This window comes from Bactrocera oleae, chromosome 6 (genome assembly GCF_042242935.1).
Source record: "Bactrocera oleae isolate idBacOlea1 chromosome 6, idBacOlea1, whole genome shotgun sequence".
Classification (NCBI taxonomy): domain Eukaryota; kingdom Metazoa; phylum Arthropoda; class Insecta; order Diptera; family Tephritidae; genus Bactrocera; species Bactrocera oleae.
The window spans coordinates 52,930,375-52,950,117 of NC_091540.1; the positions used below are offsets into that span (position 1 = coordinate 52,930,375).

The 19,743-nt window shown below is 32.6% G+C and overlaps 1 protein-coding gene across 1 annotated transcript in view; it reads left to right on the forward strand.

Annotated features, from left to right (window-relative positions):
* The first annotated feature begins 1,400 nt into the window (after window positions 1–1,400).
* Glut1 (Glucose transporter 1) overlaps window positions 1,401–19,743 on the forward strand; it is a 258,641-nt gene continuing 240,298 nt past the window's right edge. Inside the window, exon 1 of the mRNA XM_036359051.2 lies at window positions 1,401–1,733. The gene's annotated coding sequence lies outside the window, so the exon portion shown is untranslated. The remainder of the gene's footprint in view (window positions 1,734–19,743) is intronic.

A 19,743-nucleotide genomic window follows, 5' to 3' on the forward strand; every position in this document is an offset into this window, starting at 1 on the left:
TTTCTGCACCCTTGTTTCTTGGGCCTAACGTTTGATGACATCCCTTTTCTTATATTCTGGACCCTTGTTTGCTGGGTTTCCCGTTTGATGACGTTGAATGCAACATATGGCGTACATTCCACAGGACAGGACGACAGCTCCAAATAATGAAACAAGAAAATAGCTTATATGTGTATCTATGTTTCTACGCTGGATCACTGACCAGTATCCTAATGAAATACCGCTGACCGACATTTTCATTACATTTATTTTTTTTACCAAACCAACAATTAATTTAGGTATGACAAACATTGTTGAAAAGCTATAAATTGAGTAAATTTAAAGGTATAAACAAACATTTTGAGATTAGAATAGTAGACGGAATGGTATTTATTAAATTAGTTATGATTAATAAATTCTCAACTGGTGGCGTTTTTGAGTTGGAAAAAACTAAAATCTGTGGTGAAAGGTCTCACTCAGATAATCGAAGGTAAAAAATGTATCAGTAATGAGGATTCGACCGGCAACGGCTTGCGTAGTATCGTCGGACCATATATGTTTTCATTATCTACAATATAATACATCGGTTTTTAATAAAAAAGAGGTCTTGAAGGTTGCGTGCTCTAAGTGAGATTTACTAATGAGGTATATATATCTATTGTGTTGATTACTTTGAATGAAATCCATACTAAAATCTATTAAGTATGAAAAATGTATCTCCTTGTTCCTTCACCATATAACAGAGCCCACACTGTTCGGCTTCTAAGAGTTGAATAGGTATTTGAACAGGCCTCTATACTTTACAACCAATACTTCGTAGAGTTGTAGTTAGACGCAGCTTATTTATATCTTGATTTTCCTAATGAGGTCGGTGGCTATCGATTAACATTCCATGATAATCTCAACCAATTCTAAACCAAAAGACATAAATGATATGGGTCCACTATAGAGATTCGGGTGTGTCTTCTGAAAAATTTTCTCGAATTCAAAACATTTCACTCCAAATACAATTTAATTATATTTCCCCTTTTATTTTTACAGTGTAGCATAATTTTAGATGCCCACGCATTGAAAGTAATAGAAAACATTACAGTAAAAACTAAAACAATAAGAAATTAAATAAAAATTTGAAAACAAAATTAAAATTAAGACAAATAAATAATACAAAGAACAAATTAAAACTATTTAGCGAATCTGGTCATAAATAAAACAGTGTTAAAATATATACAAAACAATAAAAAGCAACCCTGCGTATTAAAACGAAAAACCGATGTTAAAAATTCTAAAACTAAACCACAACGAAATGACGAATAAAAAATTTAAATAAAAGAAATAAAATAAAGCAAAATTAAAAACAAAAACAACATTAGAAAAAACCAGTAAACGCAATTTGAACCGTTATCAATGCTGTAAAAGTTTAAAAATCTCAAAAATTTGTAATACCCGAGATTTATTCGTGAATACCGTTACATTTTTATAATATTCGTAAATGTCCACGCGTTTGCATTTGGTGCCTTTCTAATGTTATCAATGTGTTTGTGCGTGTTGGTATGAAAACAAAAATATAGATAATTACAAAAGGAAGTATCAAATAAACCATAATTGTTGTGTGAAGAAAGTGAGCGCGAATTGTTAAATAACATAGCCGATAGTGTCAAAAGTCAAAAATACAACAAATTAGTATCAACTTATCAAGCAACGGTGGAGTATTGATGAAGCTGTGCTAAGTAGTCTGCGGCTGGGCTTTCAAAACGGTGAGTTACAATTTTAATATATATTTGAGAGAAATATTACTGGGTTTTAAAATTTTAACACCATATCAGCTGGCACTTTGTAGCACGTACAATATATTGTATTGTACGACTTTCGAATTTCAAAATTAAATGTAAAAAATGAAGAGCATCAGAAGGTACTCCAAAAAAAGCTTAAAATAATAGCTATCTTCGATTAGCCATTTTCCTGCTCGCTATCTTTGCGAGTTTGATTGAACAACTGTTATAGGTTGTTCGATTTCCCACTGCCGATGCTTGGCCAATCAAACACAGCTAATTTATGTTTGTAGTGTAAATGGAATCATAATCAATTTGGGGGTTTCTTAGCTAAAAAGTGGTTTTGAACCAGATTTCTAAACAATTAAAATATATTATACAAAAGTTGACTGTCGAAACATAATATGTATAATACTCTATGTAGTTATAACATCGAAATTTTGCGGTTAACTGTATTAAAAGAAATAAAATATGTGGCACCATAGCTAATCCTTTAGATCATCTTCCATTTTGAACTGCCTTAATATATGCACATTCTATTTTAATCTATCTTTCGATGATTTTTCAGTTTTTTATAAGACGCGAAATGGTTTCTAACCGATTTGGTAACCCGTAAGTTAAACGAACCGCTTTTCATAAAGGTTTTTTGGTTCGTTGCTACATATGTTTCCAAAATTTCTTATTAGATTTAACTTATTATAAAATACAATAATTCCTTAACTGAAGATCTTATACGTACTAAGTAATGTACATATATATACATATGTATATATTTAATCGAAAAACGAAATAGAATATTATGGTGGATGCCGCCGATTCGTCAGTATTTTCGAATGACGAAATTTGTGGTTTAATAGGAGGGAATTTATAGAACTCGACAAGGTCTAAATAATATCGTTGATAATAATGTATTACGTATAATAAATAAACAAATGAAATCGGTTAATAATTTAAAGAAGATTTCAAATAATTTTAAAGTTTTGAACTTTTGAAGCAAGTACGCGATAAAAGGGTTACTTTAATGGATTAAAAACATTTTTTGTATTTGAGCAAAGTAGGGTTAAATAGAGAAGATATTTTTCAGTTAATTTTTTTTTTAATCTGAGAAGAATTATGGATGATAATCCAAATCAAGCTTCAAGTAATAGCGAGCCTCTGGTGAATATCAATCCATTCTGAAGAATAAAAATTAAATCGAATTGAAATCCGAATCGTATTGTCTTAAGCGCTCTTTGCTGGATATGCCTTGTTTATTTGTAGTTTGAAAGCTGCTATGACCAGATTTCGACTTCGTACGGTATCAAACTCACCAGAAGAATTCATAGAAAGGAAATGCCGAAAAAGTTGTAATAGAAAAACAAGTTATCTTAAGATTTTTATGGTTATTCTTTAATATTTTTGTGTATGACTCTTTGCTCTTCCATATGATTGAATAAAACCTACGGCTAAGGTTTGACTGATATTTAACTTCCGAAAGTATTTGTCAATTGATAGTTTGGCCTTTTATAGGCGATTTTTTAGGTTCTTTTAATTGCATTTCTTCCTCTTTATATTCATCTGATCCCAAAAATATATAAAGTTTTAAAATCTATATAATTTATTTGGTGAAAATTTATTTATTTATTTTGGTAACAAAGTGGTCCTACATGATTTCTTTGAACACTTGAGAAAAATAAAACATCCGAGTGTTAATTTCTTTATGAAATTAATTTCAATGCGGAACTGAGTGGACCATTTTTGTCTTTATTTTTATCTTATTTTTTGGTAGCTTTAATTCAATTTAGCATTTAAGTTAAAAATATATATTTATAGGTAGTACGAAAATTCTCAACTCTGAACTAACCCGAAATACCACACAGTTGCATTTGCCGCTTTTAGGTTACGTTACTTAGCGATGATTTTGTTGCTTAGCAGCATTAAGCTATGAGTCTATTTTTGTCCAATGGTAAATACTTTTTCCTTGATCTATCATTCATCACATCGACTTTTACGTAGCAACCAAAAAAAATATTAAAAAAAATAAATTATTGAATAAATATAGTAAAGTAAATAGGGAAACTCAACGACTCAGACGTGAATGATGATAAACAAACAAATGAGTTTCGGAACATACTACTTGAAGGGTGTGCATGATGCGAAGCGGAAAAAAGTAAATAGAAATATTTCTCACATTCCCCATTGCAATGTTGGTATTTTTTTATGTCAATATGTGGTAAGAAATTTTAGGAGGTTCCCTTTAGTAAGTGAGGATGAAAGTAATAATTTTATATAATCGCTTTCGGTTATGCTTTAACTAAGTTCTAACAGGAAGTGGAAACTTTAGATTTTGTATTTGCACAGAAAACCTTTGTTATATACAGTGATACACCAAAAAAGTTCGATTGAATCAACTTTAGAATATTTCGTATATTTTTCTAATTCATTCATTCAAGCATATATGTACATATGTATGTATAAATATTTTTTTTTGTATACAAATTGAATATTGGTAGTACAAGTCACTTTTAATGCGAGGATCAGCCTTACTACTTAATCTAACCTAAAATAGTAGGCGATTGTGCTTAACTTTTGATGAAAAAAAAACTTTCTGTCAGCTTTTAACCTCTTCGTTCTACAACTAAATTTTTTAGAAACAGCTTATGTCTTCTGATCGTTTCTACCGAATAATCAGTACTCACACTTCTAATCTGTGTCATTGGAGTACACATTGTTTTGTCAACTCATCAACCTTACTCCCTTTAATTTTGAAAATGTTAAAAATGCGACAGTAATCGAATTACCAACAGAGAGGGACAGCAATTTGATGAACTAGGTTTGTCAGTTGGCACTTATCATGATATTTATCAGATGTTTCGGGCCGGCCCGATACGCTATATCAAGAAGAACTTATCGGATACACTTTGAGTTTTGGAATATCCGTAGTTATATGTACATAATAACGGAAACAATTATTTTGAAGACAAAAAGAAAACATTATTAGCCCGTGCTCTTATATTCGAGTGGCAAAAGATACCCGAAATACAATTTCGAAATTCGACTATTTATTTGAGTTAAGTGGGGTTAGTTAATAACACGTTAAAAAATTTGGAGAGATGTCTAAAAAAATAAGATAAATAAAATAAATCTAACAATTTTGAACTTTTTTTTTTAAACTTGCAGATTGAAACGCACAAAAAAGAGATTTCAAGTAAATTTCATACTAATTCGATTACTATTTCGAATACTACACTTTTCGAACTGTTTTACGTAAAATATTAACGGTCTCGCAATCATAAATAAACAAAAACTTTTGACAAAAGGAAAAGTCAGACTTTTTAGAGAAACTTATTTTAGATTATCAGTTGAAAAAAATTAAATATTAAGTTTAGTTATTCCACCACATTGGCAAACTTCTTATCAAAAAAATTTGCTTTTAGTAAGTTTCTTTTCGATTTTGTGGACATTTTTTGAGTTACCATTATTAACGGTTTCCACCTACATACATACATATATTCTTAAGGCAAACAACCGCCGGCATATATTTTTAAATGCACTAAGCAATGATTCTTGTTAGGGGTTTGGCCACAAAGTTAGTCAAAACCATACTAGAATGTGACGGCGCATTCAGGTCTTTGGTACCTAACACTTTGACACGCTTCATACCGAAAACATTAACCAAATTGTATTGAGTCGAGCCATAAAATATGGTGAGATCCTCTGCTATCGCTCTGATGCCAACACGACGATTTTCAAGCACTGTATCTTTAACTTTTTCGATGTTAACGTCATTAACAGAAGTAGATGGACGTCTTGCATAAGGGAAGTTCTCGTTGACTGGAGAAAGATTATCAAGATAGATTCTTAATCAATGGTAATTAAGAAGAAAGCAATTAGAAAATTAAAATGTTTCTACAAAAAAAAAAAAAAAAAAAAAAAACAAAAAAAAAAACTTAGTTGTCACTTTCTTCTTGATCCTTAAAGCAAGAGTAGCAGGAGTACTAATTTTGTACAACTTAAGAATCAAATACTCTTTTCACGAAGTAAAATTAGTCAATATTCAATAAAATAAAAAAAAATGAAGAATCGATTTGAATTGGATACTCAAAAAAGAGCAAAAAAATGCTTGGAATCTCGGTCCCTACAGATTTTGGTTTTATCCATTTCATATAATATTAATAGTTGATTGTTGTTTTAGGTATCAGCTCCTTTTAAAAGCCACTAATCTGCAAACAAAATCGGACATATATAGTTATATATGTGTGTATTTATCTCAAATGCTATAAATAGAATTGATGGTTTTTCTCGGCGGTGCAATTCAGCGCGCTGCAACGCTATTCAGCTGGATATTCAGCACATTTTTTACATTTCAAATACAAGCAGAGCTCGTTTGATTTACTGCGTTGACTTGTGCGCACGATGTGTGCAAATATATTGCGCCTAACGAACTGTGCCATCTATACTTGGCTTTGTTATTATTGTTCTACACACACACATATCTTACTTCTGTTTGTATTTGTAGTGATGGCTGAATGGCTGCCTTTTGCAGGCAATATTCAATATTTGCAATATTTTGTTGCTCGCACACACACTCTTTTTTCGACACGTCTTTATTTACACACACACACACACAAACATAAACATTTGTATATGTATTAGTGGTGAGCCCACAAATACCGTCACCCCCGTCACTCACATTGGTCGCGTTAGATCAGCGCGCGTATTAAGAGCTTGTTCGTGTGTGTGTGTTAGTTTGGTTGAGGTGAAGGTGTTGAGGTGTTTGGATTCTATACGACATGACTTTTGGGTTTGATTGGTACATAAATGCTCGTGCTCACTGTGCAAATACGCATATGTGTTGGTAAATACTCGCTGACATTCACACACACGCACACACAAGCAAGCAAAAAATATTCGTTATTTATGGCCGCCGTGGCTGTTTGCTGGTTTGTGTGCGTATGTGCATTGTGGCTTTAAAAGCATTCACTATAAATGTATGCTCTATTAATCGCGCTTACCGCGGCAAAAGGATAATGTCAACAATTGGATTGAGTCGAGCCGCACAAAAACAAGTCAAAAAGCAAACACATACGTATACATAGTATACAGAGCATAGGTAGTGATAATCCAATCGCTTTAAAATATATGCCACTTGGTGGGATTTACGAGCATATGTTTACACGTTTACATATATATATGCATATACATATACAATTTTATAGACAAAGATAGGCCTGGTTACAACTTAGTTTAGACATATAAATAAGTGCGGTCGTTTGAGCTTAGTACTGAGCTAATTGTTAGAGATTATAATATAAAATAAGAAAAATACGTTAACTTCCGCTGCATCGATGCTATAATACTCCTCACAGCTACATTTTTTTAGCATACAAAAATATAAAAAGATTATTCGAAGATTATAGTATTGACTTTGACTATAATCTAGGCCAAATTTGAATATATATCGGCTTGATTTTGATCGATCAGTTTGTATGGCAGCTATACGGTATAGTGACTCGATCTGAGAAATTTGTTCAGAGATTGTACCGTTGTAATTGATGCCAAATTTCGTGAAGATATTTTGTCAAATGACAAAGTTTTTCTAAATAATCCGATAAAATCATAAAATCCACTACTTTAAAAATCATTGAAAAATTTCGGAAAAGGAAGCGTAATGTTAACCCTTGAATACAATGAGGTGAAGCCTTGCTACCCACAAAATACCGATCTCTATTACAATTAGAAATTTAAGCAAATATATAGTTAGACAATTTCATTTCGTTACTATTTTAGAGTGCACTTGATGAACAGTTATTTGTATTTTGTAAAGTTAATATTTTGGTTTAAGCTTCTGGATCCATTTGATACAATATATTTAATTTAACTGACCATTTCGAGTTTAGCAACAAAACATTGGAATTACCGCTCTCAGTATCTGAATGTTACAGGATTATTCAAGACAATGTCTCTACACTAACATAAAATATAATCAAGGCACAAGAGTCGAAGATTTTACGACTATTAGAAGATGAAATTCATCGATTGAAATTAAATATTATATAATATATTTACTTTACATTAGCCTTGACCAGTTCCAGTTTCATATTTGTTATTGGTCAATTTTCATATATGGTATATGTCTTACATAGATATTCTAGAGTGAACGGAGAAGAGAAAGCTTTTCATACATACATACCATCAGATTTAGACTTATTGTTGTATGAGAGGTTTTTGGGCTTTCCAATAAATTATTAAATATAGGACTTTAACAAATATTGGAACAAAAATTGGATCTATTATCTAAAGAAAACTTAGGTATTCAAGCGTGGTTGAAGTAATCTAAAATTATACAGAAGGCTATTAATTATTTCTAGTCTAAATAAGATTCGTCGTAATTTCGAGGAATTCGCGTATTCGTTATTTTAATAATGACTTAAATAATAATTTACAGCAGACCTTTTGGTTTTTACATGAGTAGAAAGAAGTCCGAAAATGGCACTAAATTTTTTACTCACTCATATATATAATATATATTTAAGCTAAGGAAATATACAAATTACATTTATCAATGAATAACTAACAAATAGAGTTATAAAGCACAGTTTTATTAGTGTCTAAAGCTATTAAGCTTTCATCTAACTGCCGCTCATCGTCGACTGTGCCTTCACTCGCTGGAAGAGGTGTACTCACATATTAATAGCGCCAAAAATGCGCAAAATAGATAAGAAGCATATTTATGGGCCGAAAACTGTGACGCAGAATGCAAAGAGAATAGATGAGCGCAGAGTTGCCCGTTGTTTGAGAGAGGTAGAATGTTAATGGATTTGCAGATATTTTTCTTTGCTGAAATATTTTGCGTGTAGTATTTTACTATTTAATTACTTATATTTTTAGTGCTAACTATTAAAATCAAGTTGCGATAAGACAGCGTGGATACCAATTTACTAACAGTGTCGTATATTATTAAATAATATTTTTTCCGCAAAAACTGTTCTTATTTTACCATACAGACCATCAAGTAGTACAAAATAACGGTATACATATATGGTAAATCATATAGACAGTTATGGGAGTTTTAAAGGAACACTCCGTATGGCTTATATGGCGTTAAGTTAAACAGCTTGATGGATGGAAATTCTCAGATGTGCCTGAAGAAAGCGGAAGTGGAAAAAATCTACGTTCATATTGATTATCATACTTTTAAAATTCAGTTTATTTAAATCACGTTTTTTTGATCTGTATCAAGTGGCTTTTGGTATCGAAATACAACTGTCAGAGTGAGACCACCACAATCGCCGTCGCGGGGATCAGCACCAAAATTGAATCTAACCCAAACTATGAAGTGCTAAAATTAGAGAGAATTACTGAATGTTCTTCCCTATAATATATCAATCTAAAGGAAGATAAGCGGTATCATATGTGCCTATGTGCGGATGATTTACAATATAGAACATAGGTTCATATTTTTGCAAAAATATTTTTGAGCACAACATCGGGTTCCTTACTAATTTTGGTAATCATCTTAGCTTGGATATTAAAACCAGGAAATTGTGTGTCGTGACGATGAACCCAGTGGACGTCCAAATTAGGGTGTTACCAAAGAAAACATGAAAATTCCAGGAAATGATTTTGGATGAATTTATTTTACGGTGACGAAGAAAGCTGACACATATCGAAAGAACATCTTGGACATTAGGGGTTTATAAATATTTGAGTATACGATAGCTCTGTGAAACGAGGAGCCGCCTAAGCTCACAATCTACAACAAATTAATAATGGATAATGAGAATGGATCCATTGTTTTACTCAAATTCAATACTGGCGTGAAAAAAAATCAACCATTAAATGTGATAAGGAATACTCAATGTCAGAATAACCTGAAGTATAATTTGGACAAATGAAAGAGGTGTTGTTATAAGGACTGGTGAGTTTAATTGAATCCATCTTTGCGGCCTGAATATACACAAACTTTTAAGGAGTAAACACGACCTCTACATACCAATGAACTTTGTAGCGAAGCATTCTTCTCATTCGCCTTTTACTTTCCACAATCTCCCAAGGAAGCATAACCGGATATGCGATAAGTCAGAGTTTTCTCTTATCCTCACTGCCTTTGCTGTTCATCTGCGATTATTTTATGCACAAATAAATTCATATATTTTTACGCATCAAAAATTGTCACACATCAACTATTGTCGAGTTGGGCGCTTTTAACTTCTCCTTCCACCGTAAAGATCACTTCCGTCTGGGACACGTACTCGTCATGTGTCTTATCAACCCCTCAATATCTTATCAATCGTATGAATTGTCAGCGCTTTGTTTAAAAATATGAAGGTCTCCGCTTTATTATTAAGTATTCTTCAAGCGTAACGGAATTATTACACACTTGACCACATTACCGCTATCAAATTTATGGAAGTGTGTGTAAACTTGAGCTTATTGTATTCTTCGTTCAAGCAATACTTCCTTCTTAACTTAGCTTCCATTTTCGGTTTTGCAAAAACTTATTTATTTGACTGTGTGCACAAGAGGATATACACACGAATGCGTTCGTATAGTTCTTCGTGTGTTAGTTGCTGCACTTGAACAATACACGAAGTGTTTGGATTCTCAATTCGACTTGAAAAACCAACAACTGTCGTGCTGACAGCCTGACTGACTGACTGGGCAGACAGACGGTCATATTCACGAGCTCGTCACTGTCATTTATGCAATCAAGCAAAGCTTTCGACGCGCCCACAACTGTATGTACAATGGACCTTTCGACTAATCGACAGCAGTCGTGAGCGTGCGATCCAAGGTTCGTCACAACTAAGCTCTAAATGAGTATGTATGTATGTGTGTATATGAGTATATGAGATATGTGTACTGCATCCATTTGTGGTTATCCAACTGGCATTTTTGGCACATTGGTCCGACGAAGGCAGTGACTTGAATACTGTCATTGAATCATAATTTGTGACAAGTATTCGGGCAGTAGTGGATTTGGGTTAAAGTTGCTTGCTGAATGGCCGTTGGCAAATTTTGATTGGCTGTCACTGTTTCGCTCGTATTAATGTGTGTGTCTATGTCGTTTTTTGTTTTCTTCACTGCTTGCGGTCGCTTGTGGGTGGGATGGTCCTTTGCTGTCGTCATCGCTTCTAATCTTAATCAAAAGTCAATCTCGGTCAATGCTGAAGCTTCATTAAATTTTCGTATTTGCCCGAAATCTATTGTATGTTAAAAAAAAAATATATATACATAATATACAATATAATATATAGATATACTTGTATATGAATAAATAAATATAATGCAACGGAAGACAAAAACAAAAGGTGCCTTAGATTGTAATTAAGATAAAATAAATGAGAGTGCACTCGTGAATATGCAAGACGATTTTGAAGCTACAATAGAAAGACATACACACATAGGTACATTATAGAGTCGTAAAGAGAGGGGGACGTACAACTGAGACCTCAGAACAATACCAAGTGGTTGGCCATTTTGTTTATTTACAAAACTCTCTATTTTATAATGGCCTTAAGATGCAGAGAAGTGACCGTATTCTGGGTAATACATCAACACAACTTTCTACACTGAAAAAATATCTATTTATATATTTCGAAAGAAGGACTTAAAGAACATTTTAGCTTTACTTTAAATTTTAAATTCTTTATATTTTAATATAAAAACCAGTTTTGAAAGTATTTAATTCAGTACCCGCCGGTGGAAGCAGAGGAAGAGGACTTATATCAGGTGGAGGAGGACCTGGTTGCTTTTGGTATCTCCAATTAGCCAAATAGTGAAATGAAAAAACGACTACGCACTATTGTTAACTCGGTTATAATCGGGTAAGTGGTGTTTACGTCAGTAAAGAAGAAGATATGTTTTAAAGCATTGTATGCGGAGTGTGAAGTTATCCCCGACATTTGCAAACATTAAAGGATTAAGCCTGTCTAAAGTCCTGAAAAACGGTCTATCTTTGATAATTTAAGAGACAATTTATAATTAATAGGAGCTCGGCTTAAATTTATTGTACGAAAATTTACTTAAATAATATAAAATTGTCTTTGAGGAAATTTCTACTCAATTTTTTCTAAAGGCACGTGATCAAGCCTAAGCTGAAAGTTTATATGTGTTGGTCACTTGAAATTTTTGTGATGAATTGATGCCTCTCCTCCTTAAATGCTCGAAAAATATTGATATCTTAAAAGGATGAGTGCAATATGCTAATATCATCACTCCAGATCTAGCTTATGCTTTAATAGTTTTTATACAAATATAGTATGGGCAATTTGAAGGGAGAGATACAGTGAAATATTAAAAGCGTTATATTCAGTCGAAAGTGCAATCTTTTTAGAGATACAAGTGGTATATGTAAGTATTTGAAATTTGATGTCGATTTTCCTATTTATTGTGGCTAAGAAATATTACCGATGAAAGTCACTAACTATAGCGATGGTTTTTGGAATAATAGATTAAAATTAGGCAAAGGTTAAGCAAATAAATCAATTACCAGCTCATCACTATGAACAATCAGTTAGTCAGATACTCACACAGTAGAGAAAATTAATTCCGAATTCGAAGCTAAGCTTTTACATGGATATAAATTGACGAGAGTAAAGCCAATATTGGTAATTTAAGGAAAATATATTTTGGTGTTTCAGAGGTTCGCTTGGAGGTTTTCTTATATATTTTGGAAACTTTCTAAACTTCACTTGGTAGAAATTCAACTGAATATTTTGAATTTTAGAAAAATTTAAAAGCTGAAATACAAAAACTCCGCACCATTTGGTTACCACCACTTACACAAGACTTACTGGCGATGTTCAGGGTTGCAAAGTTGATCATATCTATGCAATCAGATACTATAATGTTAGATTAATTTAATGGCAAACGCAGTGGTCGGAATAAGAGAAATTGCGACTGCGTAAGGGAGCACGAAAGTATAGCAACCCAGTGAGAACTCAACGTTAGAACGTACATAACTGTACGTGTGATGCATCATCGTATGATGAGATGATAATTTGCGACTCCTGGGCTAATGTTAAATACCTAAATGAAGATTTTTGTACGCTTAATGTGTTAAGCTTTATACATAGTGTTTCTTTGTGAAAATTTTGTAGCAAAATTCCCACAAACTTCACATAATGATATTATTCTAATGATCTAATTTGTACCCAAGAAAATTTCAAGTTATGGTCATTCTTTATAAAAGGACCCTAAAATCTAGTCAATCTCTACTCGACCCAGTCGAAATATGAAAAGAATTCCATAAAGAAATACTAATAAAAAACTAAAGAAATAATGTCTAAAATTCATGGACATTGCCGTAGGTACTTATAGCGATTGCAAAAGTATTTTCTCTTGCTTTAGTACTTTTTTATATATTTTCTTGACAGCTGTCATAAGCTAAATATCAATAGTTTCTGTTAAAAATATTACTTTCATAATTATGCAAGGTTAAAGAAGTGAAATATTGGCAAGAAGAAAATTTCTTGAGCTCTTAAAACCATTTACTCACATATCAGTTACTTAGAGCTTAGCGATTTAATAATGTATGTATGTATGTGTGTATTTATACTCGTTTACTGCGCTGACATTGCTCGGCTTGGCCTCTTAATTTACTAACAAAAATCTCATAAATCATTGATTAAGTTCTTTTTTCCATTTCCTGCTGAGATGTCATAAATTTTTTGTTGTCACTTTGATAAGGAAATGTCATTTTTGTTTTGAAAATTGCACACACAATAATAACAGCAAAAACTTGCATTCGTGCAAACTTATTTAAAGTGCATTTGCTGCTTTAGCCAACTAGTTAGTCGATTTAGCCATGAGGGAGTGAGGGGGCGGTATAGCGGGTGTAGAGCAGCGAGGCGCCGCCCAATCGTCCACCTGTCGAGTTGTTTTTAGTTGTTTGTTGTTTTGTTATTGGTTATTTTGCTCATTTCACTTTACTTTATTTCAGTTTACTATTTTGATGTTCGATTCGTATTTCTTGATTTTTATATACTATGTTCCGCAAAGAGCACAGAACTGAAAAACGGAAAAAGAGCGAAAAAAAGTAAAGAAATAATAAATAAGCGAACAGCGCGGAGCAAGTTGCCGTGACGTTCAGCGGGCTATGTGGATTATGTGTCATGTTTTCCGCTTCCTCTGTACAAGTATGCACATACTTTTGCAACTGAATGTATGTGTGCATGTGTGTGCGCAGTGCCTCCATTGCAGTTAACTCTTGCATCGAACTCGCTTGCTTACTTGCTATCGTTGCATCACAACACATCAACATCAGGCGATTATGTAAACAAATACGAGTGAATATAGCGAAAAATAATACTCTAACGGTATGCATGTGTATATATATTATATATACTATACTTGGTTATGTGCCGTTACATATCCACTAAATGAGAGCTGATAAATTTGTTCAATTTTATTTTATTTTAACGAGTTCGTGGAAATATGGCATACTCAGACATTTTTTATGAAATTTTGATTAAAGTGAATTGTAAGATGAAGAAAATTGGGAAACATGTTAAACTATTAGGTCCAATAGATTAGATTTAACTGAGAAAATTAGAGGCTTATGGAAACTCAAGTCATGCTATAGATATATATAATATATTTGTTTTTACACGAGCAGTGATGAAGACCCTGCAGATTGCAATAGTAAGCTTTAGACTTCTGTAGAAGATGTCGTGAAAAAAAAAATTGTTTCGCCATCTCTTTTTTCGATGACACGAATATAATTCCAATTCGTCGGTTCTTGACAGACGGGCATGGCTAATTTGACTCAGCTCTTCATAAAGGGTCTCGTGACGCTTGCTTCTGGGTGTTTTTTCGTGGCAAAACTTAATATACGCTGTTTAGGATTTTATTAATCGGTTGGAGTTCTTAGGAGGGATTGCATATATATATATAAAGTAAGTTAACTAAGTGAGTACGTGAGCCTTTTCCGCATTGAATAATATTTTTGTGACAAGTAAGGAAAGGTAAAGTTCGGGTGTTACCTTGAAAGGATCAAATCCAGGGAAATTTCTTCAGTTAATAAATTTTATAAATACATTGACCGTCATATTGAGCATTGGGCTTGTTAGAATAACGAAAACTATTTTATTATATATATGATATATATGTGGCATATGTTAGTTAGTGATTGCACAGACAGACAGTCAATCGGAATTCAACTCGTCTTGTTATTCTGATCATTTATATATATATAACCCCATATCTACTTCGATTAGTTTTATGTGACACAAACAACCGTTAGATGAACAAAACTACAATATTATACTCTGTAGCAACATGTTGCAAGAGTATAAAAATATATAGCTGTGTATATTTATTAGGTAGATGTCTACCATATACATTTATAGTCATTTGTGTGCCTATTCGCATGCGATATGTTATTTATTAAAATAGCAAAATTAAATGCAAAATTAAGTAACCTAACAAACAACGAATAAAAACAACAACTTTGACAAAAATAACAATAAATTGAGCGCTGCAGTGCGCCTAGCAGTTTTTGGAACTAGAAATTGGGACAACAATAGTGAAGTCAGTTGCATGTATTTGATTGCATAAACCCAACCACGCATACGAGCGCATAAATACATGTATATTCTTCGAGCATATTCCGCGAATATTGGCAAATTTACTTCGATGAGATTACAGTTATTTGCGCAACAACGAGTCAAAACGGCTAACTCAGTTTACTGTGGAAAACATTCAAATTTCGAATCAAAATAAATTTAAAAAAAAATAAGCCAAAAAAAGCACGTATATGTTGAATAGATTACGGATTTGTTATTTTGGAAAAACACAATCAAAATCCTAAAATAATAAAATTATGCAGCAAAATAAAGTGTGTGGTAAAATTTAGTTACCAAAATAACATCAAATTGCGGTTATGGAAATAAATTCGTTTCTGGGTTAAACGCAAATCGGTAAACAAATAAAGATATGCTCGCTAATTGGTTGTTTTTATTAGTGTTTGGTATTCATATTATATATTATATGTACTAGGAGTTCAGTGTAGCGTGGGCTAACATTTATAATGCATAATTCCAGAAAACTAAGCTTGAGACTAGGAGATCGGTTGGTAGATTTAAATATTATATTCTCGCGAGATACATGGTATGTACATACATTGGATATTTAGAAGTGCTAGATTTCAAAAAAAAAAAAGTTCGAACTCTAGTGGAATTTAGTTGAAGGTGGTTAGGGCTATTTAGGATGCATAGATAAGAAAGATGCTTGTACTTAATTACATTTGAGACTACCGAGAAAGGGATAATATTTATAGAAGTTTTTCTAGAAGTTTTTGGTCAACCTAAAAAATTGGGACTAACATCAATCATATTTCCGTTATTAAGGGTGTTTTTTCGAGCGATTTTCATATGATTACCCTGGTTATCGAATTCAATGCAGAATTATAGGGAAAAACTCGACGAGTAGTCGCATTTCGACAGAAAATGCCAACCCTCCTGAGGGTTTTTCGGCATAAACTTAACTATTGAACATGATTGAATCCACCATGTGAGAGAGGTACATTTGTTTAGACAAACAAACCCAAAGCGCGCTTATAAAACAAAAAAAAAAGGCGTTCCAAAAACTGGCGACGTACGAAATTGTGAAATTCTCTCTTTAAGACAGACAACTCTAAGAGCAGTGGGGTTATAGTATGAGTTAGCTATCCCATAAATGAAATCGGTTGCGAATGTTTGTATTCCATCACAAAAAAGGTCATGTTCGATGAAAATAGGACATGTACCGGAAATAGTTAAGCAGATACAGTAAAATTTTTGAAGAAATATATTAAATATTTTTCGAGTTACACGCAATTTAAAACAAAGGTCCTCCACAGCTGCAGTGATTCTGGCCATCTGCGTGAATGCAATGTAAGAAAAGTTGAAGAAGAAGAGATGTCCGTGCAATGAACTGCCGTCCAAAAAATTGACGAAATGGCGGCATGGTGAACATGGCAGTGATAGTTAGGGGATTGTTTGTCTACGAGTAATCAATGCAGCAAATTCGAAAAATACTTTAGTATGCTATAACTCAAAAACTATTAGATTTTTAAAATTTTAGTAGGTTATTTTTAATTTTTATTATCTTTCTATGAATAAACATATCCTTAAAATTGTAAAACAATTGAAACAGCCATATAAGAATGGAATGGTTTTTGAACCGCATAATAAATATTATATAGTTTAACATTTTCGCCTTAAATGGACAAGTTTTCTGATGTATCTAGAACTTATTGACTTTATTACCAGAAAACAACAATTATGGAGTATTGTGGTGGTGAACTAGTCAAAAGTGATTTTACTTATTACAAAGGGTGGCAACTCTATATCAAAATTTTGTTGCAGGCTTTTCTAAAATGCTTATCTGGATGGTTTCCTAATTGCCTTATATAAATTATTTCTATTTTTTGCGATTGAAGTTAACTTTGTTCTAAAATATAATATATGGACGTTAAGGTTACCAGAATGCTTTTTATTTGAAGTACTTTTTGTTTTATTTTTTTTCCAAAGTGGTAATATTAGTTATTTAAAACAAGCACAGATTATATATACCTCTATATTCAGACCATACACTCCGTCCGAATTTTAAAAAAATTTTTAAATTTGGATCCGTCTTAAAAAGTCCGACCGAAGCGTCTTAGACCCTATAAATTAAATAACTAAATGATCAGCATGACGGGCTAGTAGATTTAGTCATCTCCGTCCGACTGTCCGTCTATATATATATATACGTGAGCTAGTTCCTCAGCTTTTGATATGTTGATCTGAAATACTATTTTGTTTGACAAGATATCGGCACAAAATTTGGTATGGATTATTATCCAAAACAACACTAAAATCTGCGTACAAAATTTTCAGACAAGCTGCTAGTTTCTGCTAGTGAAATCTCTCAGTTACAGATATATGAAGACACAACTGTTAAACACATCTGTAATCAAGCGATATTTGACGCATTTGCTTTGATTTTGCTTATTTTAATAGTTTTGAATTGTGAAAATAAAAATTTTATTGATTAATTTTCAAGTGTTGATATGATTAGATTATTAGAAATAATATTTTTACATGTTTTTGCTAATTTTAGTTAATTTGCCGGGTCTTTAACTTTTTCGTTATTTCGTTCTTTGTGAGAGTAACTTATTAATTTCAGCATTCTTGTTCTTCCTGATTGCTAGCAGCTACTAACAGTTTGGAGACAAACTTTATGTGTTTACATTGACAGTTAGTTTGACAGCTATCCCTATAGGAAATTCCATACCACTACAATATTTCAAAAAGTCTTTTAAGCAGAAGAAGATATACTAAATATTAAAATTTCCAAATTCAATTACTAATTTTTTTAAATTATAGTTAATAAATATTAACAACAGTATTTTTATTACGTCCAACTGAGCATATATTCGTAAATTCTCACATATGCTTACACAGACATACTCATGTTTGCTGATAAACTTTATTGTCTTTCACTTTCCGAGTAATATATGCATTTCTATTAAAATTAAAATATCTCTGTTTGCTTATAAATTTCCCACACAAACACAAATACACTCACACGTATGTACAAGTCACAGAGAAAGCCATAAGTAAAGCGATATTCATAGCTGCCCATATTTTATGCAGTTTGATTAAGTGATAGAGCAGATTTGAAAGTTTGGCTTAGCCGCATGGCTAACTGACATTTGCGTATGTGCGCGCCAACAATAGCAAAAACAGTTAATGAAAAAGAACAATAAACTAAAAAATGAAACAATAAAAATAGATAAACAACAACACAAACACGCGCCCACTGACCGATTTGACCACTAATACATTGATATACGAGTATATTCGCCAAAGTCTTGTTGGTGTGTAACTGCGCTAACTATAACACACACATACACTCAAGCACGCGCGCAGCAGCACTGCAATCTCGCATGTGCGATAACCGATGTGTCCATTTCGCCGTTATTTATTGCAGTTGTCTTTACGTTAAAATATATATTTGCTCACACAACTTTTAATTAATATTTTTCTTGTTATTTTCACTGCAATAATTGTAAAGTGTGTAGTGTACGTTCTGCTTGCTAGTAGCTGTGAAGTGTTTACAATAAATTAAGTACTTTGGTTTTGGTTAGACAAGTAGTTATAAAACTGTTATAAATGAGCATTTTATTCATGTGGTTATTGTGGCGCATTTTGTGGTGTCTCTAGCGGGAATTGGACGTGGCGGTAGTTGGACTATACAAAATAAATATATATACATATATCTATATAATTGTATTAACAACTAAGTCGTGGCTAAATTAGAGTGAAACCAGAATATTGGGTAAGAGGCAGAGATCACCATGCAAGGTGCTTACATTGCTGATAACTGTATATTTGGGTGAGAGTTTCGGAATAGTTACTGTGAAACAAATATAGTTTTAAAATGCCCTTAAAAGCCTAATATAAATATCTTAGGAAAAGTTTTCTCGTGGCAGATATATTGTAGTATCACTCAACCGTTCGCCATTATTCGTCGCTCTCTTTTAATTATAAAAATTTACTATGATGTGAAACTCTTCGTGGTAACGTTATATAATGAAAACTTGTTGGTATACACAAATAAAGCGAATATTTCATTGCATTTCTACCTAACATCAAAGGCGGAAAAAAAGCTGGAAAAAAGAAAACAAAAACACCCGTTATTTTCCTCTGGAAATATTGCAGGTAACCAACACTATTTTTCTGACAGTTTTAAAAATTATAAATGATAGAAATAAATGAATTTTTTGAGAATAAAGTATGCTCATAAAGACTTCACCGTTATTGTATTTCGCATTCTTTTATGTTGCCATCAACTTTTTTCATGCGAAATAAAGCAGCGTCTTTGCGCTGGAAACTTCTTCTATGAATTGCAGTCAATCAAATACACACACACACACCCGTCTTCGCACACACACACACAGTTGCAACCAAACACATGAGTGTAAGGGTGTTTGCGTTATTTACTACTAGCTGCTGTTGTTGTTGTTGGAATGTAAGCAGCACTA